Here is a 14,157-nt window from a genome sequence, read left to right on the forward strand (position 1 = left end):
GGGGTAAAATGATAAATAAGGCTGATAAAGTCCCTGTTCTCATGCTATTTATTTGTAGCGGGGGAAGAAGAAAAGAAGCCAATAAATATGTAATTATAATATCAAATATAATGAAAACAATAAAAAGAAATCAGGCAAGTTAGAGAAAAAGTAAAATTAAGCTAATTATATTTCATAAATGGTTGCCAGGGAAGACCTAATGAGTAGGTAATATATAAGAAGACAACTGTGTGAAATAAGGGAGTGAGTAATGGAGATAGCTGAGGAAAGAGTGTTTCTGGAAGAGGAAATAGCCTGTGTAAAGTATTTGAGGTGGGACTGTACTTAATGAGCATGAGAAATAGAAAGGGGGCTAGTGTGTATGATGATTAAGACAGAGTGTTGTAGAAAGTAAGAGGAAAAATAAGTAGATTGTGAAGTGCCTTATAGGTCATAGTTCAGGTTTGGGATTTCATTCAATTTGTGCTGGTCCATCAGAATACAGTGGGGGCAGTGATGGAAGTGATCAGATTCTGGATAGGCTTTGAAAGTAGAGACATGGGATTTTTTGATGTGCTCAATACAGGATGTGGGTAGAGAAAAGGTAAAGTGAAGAATGACTTCACAAATTTTGGCCTGAGCAACCAGAAGGATGGTGATGGAGATAAAGAAGGAGACTGAAGGACGAGATTTGTAGAGGGGAGAAATTGGAAATCTTGTTTGGGGAAAGCAAAATTTGATATGGATACTAGATCTCAAAATGGCATTGTTGAGCAGACAAATTGATATACAAGTTTGGGGTTCAGGTGAGAAATCCTGGCTAGTGATATAAATATTGGAGTTTTCATCATATATGGTAAGCAAAAACATGATGGAGGCTGAATGAAATTACCTGGCCAATGAGCAAGGAGACCTGAAACCTGGGAACCCCAATATTTAAATACTAGAAGGATGAGAATTGATATCATCAATTATTCATAATTTTAGATAGGTTTACTTGTAGAAACTATAGGAGGTAGCAGAGTTTTACAGAGTGTCTTATTTGACAGAACCAGATTTCTAGAAATTTTATGGATTGTTGTTTGTTGTTTTACTTATTAAAGAGTGATGACTTTATTTGAAAACTAATATAAGACTATGCCTGTCTCCACTGGCTAAATTATAGTACCCTCAATATTTTTCTTAATTGGAGGTTTCTAATTGTAACACTACATATCTTTTGTGAATTTTTTTCTTAATATTTAATGTATGGCTTTCTTTGCATTCTCACCTCCACAAAGACTACAAGCTCCACAAGACTTCTGGGATATCTATTTTATTCAGCAGTCTATTCTTCACAATAAGCATGGTGCTTGCTATACATGAATCCTCAATGACTAAATATAATTTTAATTATTTATTTGACCAGAATATATTCAAGGTACCTATTAGTGGCCAGATACTGCCTAAATTGCTAAAGGTACAGAAGTACAGCAGCATCTCTGGCTTGGAGAATCTCTGAACATGAAATAAGACTGAAATGGACAGGAACGAAGTGATCTTTGCTATAAGGTACCTGGACATGGTCAGTGCCTGCCCTTCATGTACGTGGACTAAGTGGTTTCCTAATACATAGGAGAACATAGGGGGAATTATGCAAGTTTCATATAATAAAAATTATTTAGGCATAATAAGTTTCACATCCATTATATCATTATCATTTGAACTCAAAGTAACTCAAGAAGGTAGATATTATAACCCCTATTTTACAGATGAGAAAGCTAATATTCAGGAATCATAATCAGACAAAAAAATCCTACTGAACCATATGGCTGAACATGGATCTCCTGACTTTACTTTCTGTATTAGACTCATTTATACTTAAGTACTCCTTTATTTTAAGAAAGAATCAAGTACAATAGAGTTAAGAAATGGTGCTAGAGAGAGAGAAGCATTATTCTTGGAATAATGACACTTCTCATTTTCTTCCAGAGCTTCTGGTCATGCTCAAGAATTAAGGCTGGCTGGAAAATAGAAATTCCATCCTGGCCAGGATGTACAAATGGTGACCTTGCTGATTGAATTGTTCTTTTGCTCTATAGCCTAGGCAACAAGAACACTGATTGAGAACATTTGTTCTGCTACATTTACAAAACTTTTGCCAGATGCACACACAAAGTATTTAGCCTCTTGCAGTAATCAAGAGTCATAGCAAGGTAAGAGCCAATTTAGAAACTTCTTTAGCTGCTGAGATTGTTCCTAGGTCTGTAAATTTAGAGTTTCTTTTCTTTGTCCTTTATAAACATTTTATCCAATCTAGACCTGATTCTAGATAAGGATCTCTATAAATGCCAAATTATTTAGAAATATATTGACCTATGAAAGGCCTCTTAACACCAGGTTATATTACAAAATATAGCTTATAAACTTTATGTTAATAATTGAAAGGTTATAGGACACTATTAATTATTTTATTTAAGTTTTAGTCAGAAAATAAACAAGCAACTTAGTTTTTCATATGGTTTTCAAATTTTTCATACAATTCCTATCATTATATTTAAATAACATAAGATATATGAAGGTGAAATACAGACAAAATATTGAATGAATCTGTGGATTCCATTTAATGTAACATGATTATAATCAGGTACATTTCATCTCAACTGATTTAACATATAATAATGCTTAGTTTACTTATTTATTTCCTAGTGATACTGAAGATCATAGGTATTTTATGTAAATGAGAAATATTGTTCCTTGAAGACACAAAATGATTAACAGAAATTGATACTCTATGATACAATAAAGCCAGAAAACATACAACTTTAAACTATTTGTGACTAAACAAAATATAGTTATAGCTATAAAAATAAGTACCCTTTTTACGTAGAAGAACACTGGCGTGTTTCCGTCCATTTCGGTTTTCTACATGGCAGGTATAATTAGCCAGGTCAGCCTCCACCACTGAATCAAAAATGAGTGCCAACTCAACTTCTTTTTCTCCAAGATGCTCTTTGAGGAGTCTGAAATAAAGACAGTATTCTTGTTTTAATCAGTTTGTATTGGGTACAAAGCATCCATGTAGTCTACAAATCGTTACACAATCCTCCCATTCTAAGTCTCTGATGGCCACAAGAGAGTTCTGCCTGGATGTATGTGTATGTGGACCCTCAAATAAGAAAACACAAAAGTGTATCTTGACTGAAGGACAAATAAGAAAGAAAAGTGAGGAACTCAGTAATACAAAATATTAGCATGATAAATGAAGCCAACATGGTTTGTGTGGCAAAAAAAGATGGAACATTAGCTTCCACATTCTAAACTGATTTTATGAGAACTAATTGGATACTTTTATATTATGATATGAAGGAAAAACAAATTTTTAGAAGTATAGGTTTTGTTATTAGAGGTCAGAGTTTTAGGCAGTAAAATGGTTGCCATATGAAAAGTAAACCAAAGATGCTTAATGGCCTTCAATTTTCAAATATCAGTGAGAAGCTTTTTCTCTTGCTTGTTGTTTAATGCACTAATGTGGCAGGCTCCCTAATCTCCCCAGTGATGCTCATCCCACCTCTACCTTGGCCCTGATTCCTCCAGACAATGTTCCACAATTACCCTTCTGTTTTGCCAACTCACAGGAAGTAACATGCTTTATGTGACATTCAGGTTTTTGCTTTCTCAAATGAAGTTGCAAAGGGTGTATAATAGCCAGGAATAGGTATTCTTTGCAGAGAAGTTGATTTTCCAGAACTCTTTTTTCAGGGCTGCAGCTTTTGATTATTGAAGGGTTATATTCTTACTAGCAATGTATTACCTCCTGAGCAAGATAAAACTAGGTACCCTACTGCCTTTTCTTTATTCTGCTGCCTTTTTCCAAAGAGGGAGCCAGTCATGTGACAAAGTTGTGGCAATCCTGCATTTTGGTTCTAGTACATGTCCTTACATACACAGATTTGTAAGAATAAAATATTTCATATGAAATGGGGAACTGAAAGTAATTCTTTTTTGTTGTTGTTTTGTGCTGTCTTGCCCTTTATTTATTTATTAATTTTTTATGTGTTCTCTTTAGTTACACATGACAGTAGAATGTATTTTTCTTATCTTCATTGTGGGCATATGAATATGAGTGTAGGGAGGAACCCTGAGTTATCAGTACTGTGCATAAGTTGGAAAAGGCAATTGTGCTCAGGAAAAAGCTGGGTTCTAAATACAGGCCTCTCACTGAAACTCAAGCTGGATCCTTAAAAAATCATTAACTAAATTTTGCTTTAATTTAACTCATATTTAAGTTGGAGAAAAAAAACTCATATGCTTAATTTTGTTGTGAGAATGAAATGGGTTAAAGTGATTTGAAAAGTAAATAGCACTCTACAAATGCAAAGGAATGTTATTGAATATAAACATTTCATTATCTGAAGGTAGATTATTTAGATTTTGACTTCTACAAAAATATTTGTACTTATATTTATTGATATTTTGGGTTGACTTGGCTTAATATCTTCTGGCTTTTGAGAGAAGGAAGGGCTTAAAGTAGGGTTGGTGGAAGAGAGTTTCCAGACTCTGAGAATCTCCAGTGAAATCTTAAGCCCAAATTTTATTTATAGTAGACATGCTTTTAAAATTAACTCTGTTTCTGTTTTTTTCCAACAGTGTCCATGCCTGAGAGTTTAGAATACTAGCATTTGTAGTTCAATTAAGTCTTCTCTTGTCCATGACATTTATGTACTGTCACTGTACATAAAGCGAGTATAAGGTTTTCTTAACTGATTTTTTTGAGACAGAGTCTCACTAAGTTGCTTAGGGCCTCGCTATGATGATGAGGGTGATCTTGAACTTGTGATCCTCCTGTCTAGCCTTCTGAGCTGCTGAAATCTTAACTGAATATTTGAAAGTACATTTTACTGTTAGTCTTTCTGATAAGTGTTTTTCTTTCTAACTAAAGTTATAGTTTCCCCTTTCTCTATTTTTTCCTCAAGGAAAAACTGGGAATTTACTATCTTCAGGTTTACATTGATTTGCTCCCTGCATTTCCTCCCTACTACTGATAAATCTCACAATATTCAATTATTTTAGCTCTATATAACCTGCAATGGATAACCCTCCTGTAGTTCCAGAAGCTGCTTAGGCACCACAAATTCAGTTTGATTTAAAGCTTCACAGGGAAGTCAGCCACAACCTCTGCCAAACACAGGGCCGAAAGCTGATCTTGTTCCTCACGACCAAACCTTTCCCTCTGCATTTCTAATGCAGTTTCCAAAAACAGCTCTTCACAAGCTACAGAAAGAATTTGGAGAGAGGATTTGAAAAATGATCCTTGGTCCATCTATTAATATATATGAGGTGTCTTAATTATCAGCTCTTAAAAACCTAGAGGTGACTTGCTTTTTTGGAATTAAATAGCAGGTTGGTGTTTATGTCTACAAATCACTCTGCAGAGCAGTCATAATATCCTACCAAATATTGATATATAACAATCCATCAATGATTCTTTGTCAGTTTCTAATAAGTGTCTAGCTATGGGTGAGATATTTGGTATAATAGAAATGTAAACTTTAAAAATCCTGGTCTCTGACTCCATTAAGCTTTAAAATTCAAATGAGTAGATAAAAGTAAAACAGTTGAAAACATAGGAAAAGTGAAGTAAAGCAGGGTGATACAGTCATGCTTATAAAAGAATTTCAAAGGAGGAAGATACTATCTAAATTAGTTAGAAAAGACTTGAGAAACTGGGTAGACAAAAGGAAATGTGGGGATTTTTCTATAAGAGAAGATAGGAGCATGTTTTTTGCAAAATGCATGAAAGAGAAACACTAAAGAAATAGGTGTTGAATGGAGGATACAAGTGAGGGAATCCTGGGATGTATTTCAAATGACTTCAGAAATATATCATTAAAAGGCTTTACACAGGGTGGGGAGGGATGAGCCACATACATTTGAATTTATTTTATTTTTTAAAAATATTTTTGTAGTTGCAGATGGACAGAATGCCTTTATTTTATTTGTTTATTTTTATGTGACGCTGAGGATCAAACCCAGTGCCTTGCATGTGCTAAGCAAGTGTTCTGCCTCTGAGCTACAGCACCAGCCCTTGAATTTATTTTTAACAGCTTCTTTAGGGTATAATTGATATACTAAAAATTTGCACATATGTACTTGACATAGTTTGGTGAGTTTTGGACACATGCATATATCCATGGGGATGATATGACAATGAAATAGTCCAACAATTAATATTTAAAGCAACTTACTGTAGTAGTGAACAAGGGAAAATAATTTGGGGGGACAGAAATTGCTACTTTCAAAAGTAAGTTTAGGGGCTGGGATTGTAGTTTAGTGGCAGAGCACTTGCCTAGCATGTGTGAGGCACTGGGTTAGATCCTCAGCATCACATAAAAACAAATAAATAAATAAAACAAAATAAAGATATTGTGTCTATGTGAGAAAGGGAGTGACAATTTCCATACTCTTTCTAGTATTAGTTTTTAACCAATTGTTCTAACTAGAGTGTGGAAATCGTCACTCCCTTCCTCACACAAAAATATATTGAACTAATGGAAAATTATCAACTCTTCTTAGATTCATTAGGTAATTGAAGTCACAGGACAAACTCCTGCCCACTGTGTACTTGTATTAAAATCTCAAGAGTTTGTGCCAGTACCAGCAGAAACACTTAGATTACAATCGAATGCAATGAGTTCATGTACTGACTCATCATATTGTATTTCATTAATATGTACCATGTTTATGTTTTTATGCATAAGTTAGGACAGATTTTTTTTTAAAAAAAATGAAATTGATTAATTTCTAGAGGCTCATTGTGGTTGAACTTAAGAATTAAAAACTCCATGGTACATAATCTTAGAGACCTCACACTTTCATAAGTTTTGCCTAGAGCCTAGAGGAGCAGAACCAGTTCTCAGGGTGAAAATTAGATAAAGGTCCCCTTATGCTTCAGGCAGGTAGAAAGGAAAAGGTAATCATTTAAAAAATGAGCCTAGAACATTCTGTTCTCCCTTTCAAAAACCTGCCTTCAGGGGAAACTAGTTTATCAGAACCTAAACTATTTAAAATTTACCAAGGCCTAACCTAACAGGGAAAAGCGAAACACCCAACTTCAGGCCCCTCTAGCTTTCCCGTGTTACCTAAAGGGAGGTGAACCTGAGAAACATTTATGATGATAACAGTCCAGGGGGATAGGCTCATTAAAAGACTGAAACTTCATCATAGAATTATGGAATGATTGCCACCATCTCAATCAGACTCCTATGTGATAACAAACGACTTTAGCTGAAATAATTGCAAAGCTCAGACCCTGTTTAAGAAACCATTTCTAGCAAAACAGTGGAGACAAAAACTAGGACACCAGAGGAAATTTTATTCTTTGATACTTGCAGCTATAATGAACAGCAAACATAGCCTAACCCTTAGCCAGATAAAAAGAAAGTCTCACATTAAAGGCCTATTAATATCAGTTTATTTAATCCAATACATTTTTATCTGATTTCAACAAGAACAATGGCAACAACAACAATAACAAAATTGCAAAGCATGCAAAAAAGCAACAAAATTAAGCGACAAAAGCCCCTATAGATATATCAGAGACTGAAAATATAAAAAAAATCTATGATTAATTTTAAGGGCTCTGATGGAGAAACTGTACAATATACATTAATAGATAAGTAATAGAACAAGAGAGATGAAAATTCTAAGAGTCAAAAGTAAATGCTAGAAATTAAAGCACTGTACAGAAATGAATAATGCTTTTGACAGACTGTAGATGAGAAGTAGCCAAAGAAAGAATCAGTGAACTTAAACATATGATGACAGAAATGCTGAACTGAAATGCAAAGAAAAAAGGAATGAAAAAGAGTGTAACACAATATTTAACTTTAAAACATCAAAGACAAAAAAAGTCTTGAAAGACACCAATAGAAACAAAACAATAACAAAATACCTTATATACAGAGCAATAGCATAAAAGAAATATCAGATTTTTATTTAAAAACAATTTGTAAAAGAAGAATTTGGAGTGATATATTCAAAGTGTGGAAAGGAAACAACCACCCACCTAAAATGATTTGCCTAAATTATTCTTCAAAAATTAAGGTAAAACAAAACTTTTTAGACACACAAAAAGTGAGGGGCTTTGTTACCAGTAGAAAATAAAAATGTTTAAAAAGTTCTTGGGCTGGGGATGTGGCTCAAGCAGTAACACGCTCACCTGGCATGCGCGGGGTGCTGGGTTCAATCTTCAGCACCACATAAAAATAAAATAAAGATGTTGTGTCCATCGAAAACTGAAAAATAAATATTAAAAAATTCTTTCTCTCACTTCTCTCTCTATTTAAAAAAATAACTTTAGAGAAAATGAAAATCTTATGTGTCAGAAGTTTGAATATTCATAAAGAAGAGTGTTAGAACATGGCTAAATGAAAATAAAAGTAAAATTGTATATTTTTGTTATTCTTAATTGACTTAAAAGGCAAGGTAATTCAAAACAATAGAAATGATATGTTCATTATAGCTTATACATAGGCATAATTAATGACAGCAGAGTTAAAAGAGACAGAATGAATGAATGGGGAATACTCAGTTTTATAGCACCAGTACTACATGTGAAAGAATGTGGTGTTATTTCAAAGTGGACCTAGATTAGTTAAAAATGTATATTGCAAACTCTAAAGCTACTACCAAAAATGTTTAAGTGTAAGTGATATAAGAAAGGAGAAAATTTAATAATATAAAATGTTTAATTAAAACCAGAGAAGGAAGAAAAAGAATAGAAGACAAAAGAAAAAGATAAATATAAAACTGATACTAATACTGTAGACATTTAACCAACTATATCAATAATCACTATAAATGTGGAAGATCTAATTACACCAAGTAAAAGAGATTGTCAAAGTGGTTAAAAGAAAAAGGACCAACTATTTGTTGTTTATAAGAAATTAACTTTAAAGACAGAGACATATTTAAAAGATAGTGATAGACCATATTAGAAATATTTGTAATTAAGTACAAAGCTATATATTAATTTCAGACAAACCAGATCAGAAATAAAGAGGAACATTCCATTATTAAGGGGACATTTCTAAAAATACATAACATTCCTTACTATGTATGCATGTATTAGAATATAAAATATTGACACAAAAACTGATGTTGCTACAAAGGAAAATAGATGAATCAAATATTATAGTTGAAAATTTCTATACCTTACTAGCAATAATGGATATATTTAGTAGGCAGAAAATCAGTAGGGACATAGTTTAACTGACCAGCTTCAAAAGGATTTAATAAACATTTATGGAATACTTCATGTAACAACAGTTGAATACACATGTTTCTCAAGCTCATATAAACCATTTACCAAATAGATCACATTCTAAGCCATACAAAGAGTATAAACGATGCAACACATGCTCTCAGTCCGCAATAAGATCGAACTAGAAATCAGTAAGAAAAATATAACTGTAAAATTCCAGAGTGGAGATTAAATAGCACATTTAGAAATATGGTCAAGGAAGAAATCTCAAGAAAAATTTAATCATAATTATAAATAAATTAAGGGCTGAGGCTGTGGCTCAGTGGTAGTGCTTGGAATGTGTGAGACACTGGGTTCAATCCTCAGCACCACATATAAGTAAATAAAAAAATAAAGGTCCACTGACAACTAAAAAATATTAAAAAAGAAATAAATTAAAATGAAAATATAATTTAAAACTTGTAGAACACAGTAAGTGTAGTACATAAAGGGAAACTGATGTCAGCAAATGGATATACTAGAAAAGGAGGAAGATCTAAAACAAATTAAGCTTCTATCTTAGAAAGTTAGAAAAGGAAACAAATTTAATCCAAAGTTTGCAGAAGAAATCATAAAAATCAGAGCAGAAATCAATGAAATTTTAAGTAGGAAACAATATAAAAAAATCAACAAAACCCAAAGCTAGTTCTTTGAAAAAAATCAATAAAATTGATGAAAATTGTTTTAGTCAGTTTTGGTTGTTGTTGTTGTTGTTGCTGTTACCAAAGACCTGACAAAAACAACTTAAAGGAGGAAAAGTTTATTTTGGCTCATAGTTTTAGAGCTTCAGTCCACAGCTGGCTGACTCTGTAGCTCTGGGCCCCAGGTAAGGCAGAAGCCATGGCAAAAGGGTGTGGCAGAAAGAAGAAGCTCAAGAAAACGCAATAAGAAAGCAGAAAGAGCTCCTCTCCCCAGGGACAAAAACTAAAGGGCAAAGGGATGCCCTCCACACTCTATCTGCCTACAGTTACCACCCAGTTAATCCATATCAGTGAATTAATCCACTGACTAGGTTATGGCTTTCATAATCTAATCACTTCACCTCTTAAATTTCTTGCAGTCTCAAGCATGAGTTTGGGGGGTTACCTCATATCTAAACCACATCAAACCTCTATCCAGAGTTGAAGAAAACAAAAGTAGAGTCACAAATTATTAAATTATGACAATCAGATAAAATCATGAAAAGTTTATAGCTAACATCTTACTTCACTGTGAGAAATTTAATGTTTTCCTCCTAAGATCAGGAACGAGGCAAGGCTATTTCCTTTATCTCACTCCACCTCCTTAAAATCATACTGGAAGCATTAGTGCATTAAGACAAGAAAGGGAAATAAAATATATGCAGATTCATAAGGAAGAAATAAACTTTGTGGATGGCATAATTTTCTATATGGGAAAATACCAAAGTATCAATGAAAATCTCCTTGAATTAGTAAGCAGTTACAGCAAGATTGTAGATTACAATGTTAGAACACAAAAGTCAATTGCTTTCTTATATGCCAACTATGAACAATTGGAATTTAAAATTTTAAAGACAACACCATTTAAATTGAGAACAAAGAAAACTTGAAATATTTATGTATAAATTAACAAAATATGTATAATATTTATGAGGAAGCCTGTAAATCTGTGATGAAAGAAATGAAAGTTCTAAATAACTGCAGCTACTTAATATTCATGGATAGAAAGACTCAATATTGTTGAGTCAGCTTTTCCCAACATGATCGGTAGATTTAACACAATTCCAATAAAATATCCAGTAAGTTGTTTTATGTATATTGGAAAACTGATTGTAATGCTTATCAGGAAAGGCAAAAGATCCAGCAAAACTATAATGATATTTGAAAAGAATAAAATCAGAGAAATGACACTTGAGTTTATGATTTACTATAAAGCTAAATTATTCAAGAGAGTATGGTATCAATAAAGTAACAGACAAATAGATGAATGGAACAGAATATAGAACCCGAAAATAGATCCACAAATAGTAATCCCCAAAATAGCATATTGATCTTTGACCAAGAAATACAGGTAGTTCAGTGGAGAAATGATAGCTTTTCAACAAATGGTGCTGGAATAACTGTATATCCTACTAGAATGGCTAAAATCCAATATACTAACACCAATAAATGTTGGCAAGGATATGGAACAACACATACTCTCATTCATTGCTGAAGGGAAAATAAAATGTTGCAGTTACTTTGAAAGATATTTCAATATAGTTCCTTATGAAGTTAAATATTGTCCTAGTATATGATCCATCAATTGCATTTTATATTAAAACAAGGACCTACACACAGCATTCATAGTGGTTTTACTTATAATTGCCAAGACCTGGAAGCAACCAAGATGTTTACTCAATAGGGGAATGGACATCTTGGATACATCCACACAATGGAATATTATTCAGTGATAAAGAGAAATGAGGTACCAAGCCAAGAATAGACAAGAAGACACCCAACTGCACATTAGTATTTGAAAGAAACAGGGCTGGAAAGACAGTCTGATTATAATCATATGATATTTAGCAAAAGGCAACAATATAGATGTAGATATCTAAAACGTCTCTGGTTAAGAGGGATTTGAGGCAGGAGATATGAAGGATGAGTAGGCAGAAAACAGAGAATTTTAGTATAGTAAAACTACTCTTATGTTACTTTAATGTTAAACATTTCATTAATTATAGCATATGTACCACATTAATGCAAGATAGTAATAAATAAGGAAAACTGGGAGGAGGCACAGAGTGGGTAGGTGGGAACTCTCTGTACTTTCTCTGTATCTTTGCTTTTTATTACGGTAAAAATCACATAACATAAATTTACACTATTATCTGCTCATTTTCATAAACCCATAAAACTACTATAAAAATATGCCTAACAAATAAAAGATAATTCATTTATCTTTGTGTCTTAAAAATGTTATACTAGAGTTACTCTTAGGGTATGATTGAACCTTAATTTTGTATAATCAGCAACTAGCACACGGCTGGTGGCATCATTGGAACTCAATAAAGGTATAGTGAATAAGTGAATGTGATTTTTTTGAAAAATGTAATGTGTCATAAAAATAAATGGAGCCATAAATACACATTACTAAGTAAAAGAAGCCAAGATTAAAAGGCTACCTTCTATATCACTCCAACTATATGACCTTCTGGAAAAGACAAAAGCTTGAATACAGGAAAAAGATCAGAAGTTGCCAGCAGTTTTAACAGAGGGAGAGATGAACAGATGGGACAAAGAAGATATACAGGTCAATGAAATTATTCTATATGATACTATAATGATAGGTAACATGTCCTTTTACATTTGTCAAAACCATAGAATGAACAACACCAAGAAATGAACTCTAATATAAACTATGGACTTTAGGTGATAAAGATGTGTCAATGAAGGTTCATTGATTATAACAAATAAAATAATATGATACTGGATATTGATAGCAGGGGAGGCTGCCTTGGGGGTCAAGAGTATATGAGAACTTTACCTGTCCCTCACATTTATCATGGACGTAAATCTCCTCTAAAATTTAGAGTATATGTGTGTAACCCTAACAAGACTACATTTGTACAATTTAATACAAGGTCATGCCATGAAACAGATATTTTGAAAGTTCTATGTGCCTAGCCTTGTGGTGAACTGAGTTGCATTAATAAAGCAAATATTGTCTCAAACTATTATACTTTACCTTTCATTATTGACTTGCTCTAATAAGATTTAGCTATGGTGTTGAAAAGAGATAAATAAAAAGTAGTATAAATTAGCTCTCTGTATCAGTGGGTTCCATATTCATGGATTTGACCAACTGAGGATTAAATATATTCAGAAAATATGTCTGTACTAAATATGTACACACTCTTATCTTGTCATTATTCCCTAAAGAATGCAGTATTTCAACTATTTATACACCATTTGTATTGAATTAGTCATCAAAAGTAATATAGAGATGATTTAAATTATATGGGAAAGACAAGTATCACTTGATCTCAGTCATGTGTGGAATCAAGTTTATCTCACAACAGTTGAGAGTAGAATGGTGGTTACCATAGTCTGGGGAGACTAGGTGGCAGGGAGGAATTGGGAGAGGTCAATCAATGCGTATAATAAGTTACAGTTAGACGGGAGTGAGAAGTTCAGGTATCTTATTACACAGTAAGGTGACTCAAATAACAACATCATTCTGTACATTTTTAAAAAAATTTTAGTTGTGGTTGGACACAATACCTTTATTTTATTTGTTTTTATGTGGTGCTGAGGATCAAACCCAGTGCCTTGCACATGCTAGGTGAGTGCTCTACCGCTGAGCCACAACCCCAGCCCATCATTCTGTATATTTTAAAAAGCTACAAGAAAGGATTTTTGTAAGTTTCCACCGTAAAGAAATGATGTTCGAGGCGATACGTTTAGTAGATTTAAACATTGTACAATGTAATATGTATTGAAATATCATGTTACTCCATTAATATGTATACTTTTTATATTTTATATATGAATTGAAACAAATTAAATGCAAAATAAAGTATATGGTAAATTTGTTTAGGTTATGTGCAAATAACTATACCATTACTATTTTCTAAAAAGGACTGAGTATCTGTGGATTTTTGTATCTGCAGGATGTCTTGGGGGATATCCCTACTGGGTACTTGAGGACAACTGTACTACTTTATCAGGGAAGTTACAAACTACTTTCTTCTACTAGCAGCAGTACTTTTAATTATTTACAAAGATGTTGAACACCACAGTCCACACTCTTCAGTATCTGCCCATTATCACCATTGCTGTTATCATTATCAGAAACTGTGGATATACCTTTACTTACAATGGGACTATGTTCCAATAAACCCATCATAAGTTGAGACTTTTGTAAGTGGAAAACTCATTGAATACACCACC

General features: G+C 33.1%; 1 protein-coding gene across 1 annotated transcript in view; it reads right to left on the reverse strand.

Moving 5' to 3' along the window:
* The window catches only part of LOC107152417 (X-linked interleukin-1 receptor accessory protein-like 2), a 28,405-nt gene extending 25,107 nt beyond the window's left edge, over positions 1-3,298 (reverse strand). Inside the window, exon 1 of the mRNA XM_048796875.1 lies at positions 2,836-3,298. The gene's annotated coding sequence lies outside the window, so the exon portion shown is untranslated. The remainder of the gene's footprint in view (positions 1-2,835) is intronic.
* Between the last annotated feature and the right edge of the window lie 10,859 nt (positions 3,299-14,157).

Source organism: Marmota marmota, unplaced genomic scaffold (genome assembly GCF_001458135.2).
Source record: "Marmota marmota marmota unplaced genomic scaffold, marMar, whole genome shotgun sequence".
Lineage (NCBI taxonomy): Eukaryota > Metazoa > Chordata > Mammalia > Rodentia > Sciuridae > Marmota > Marmota marmota.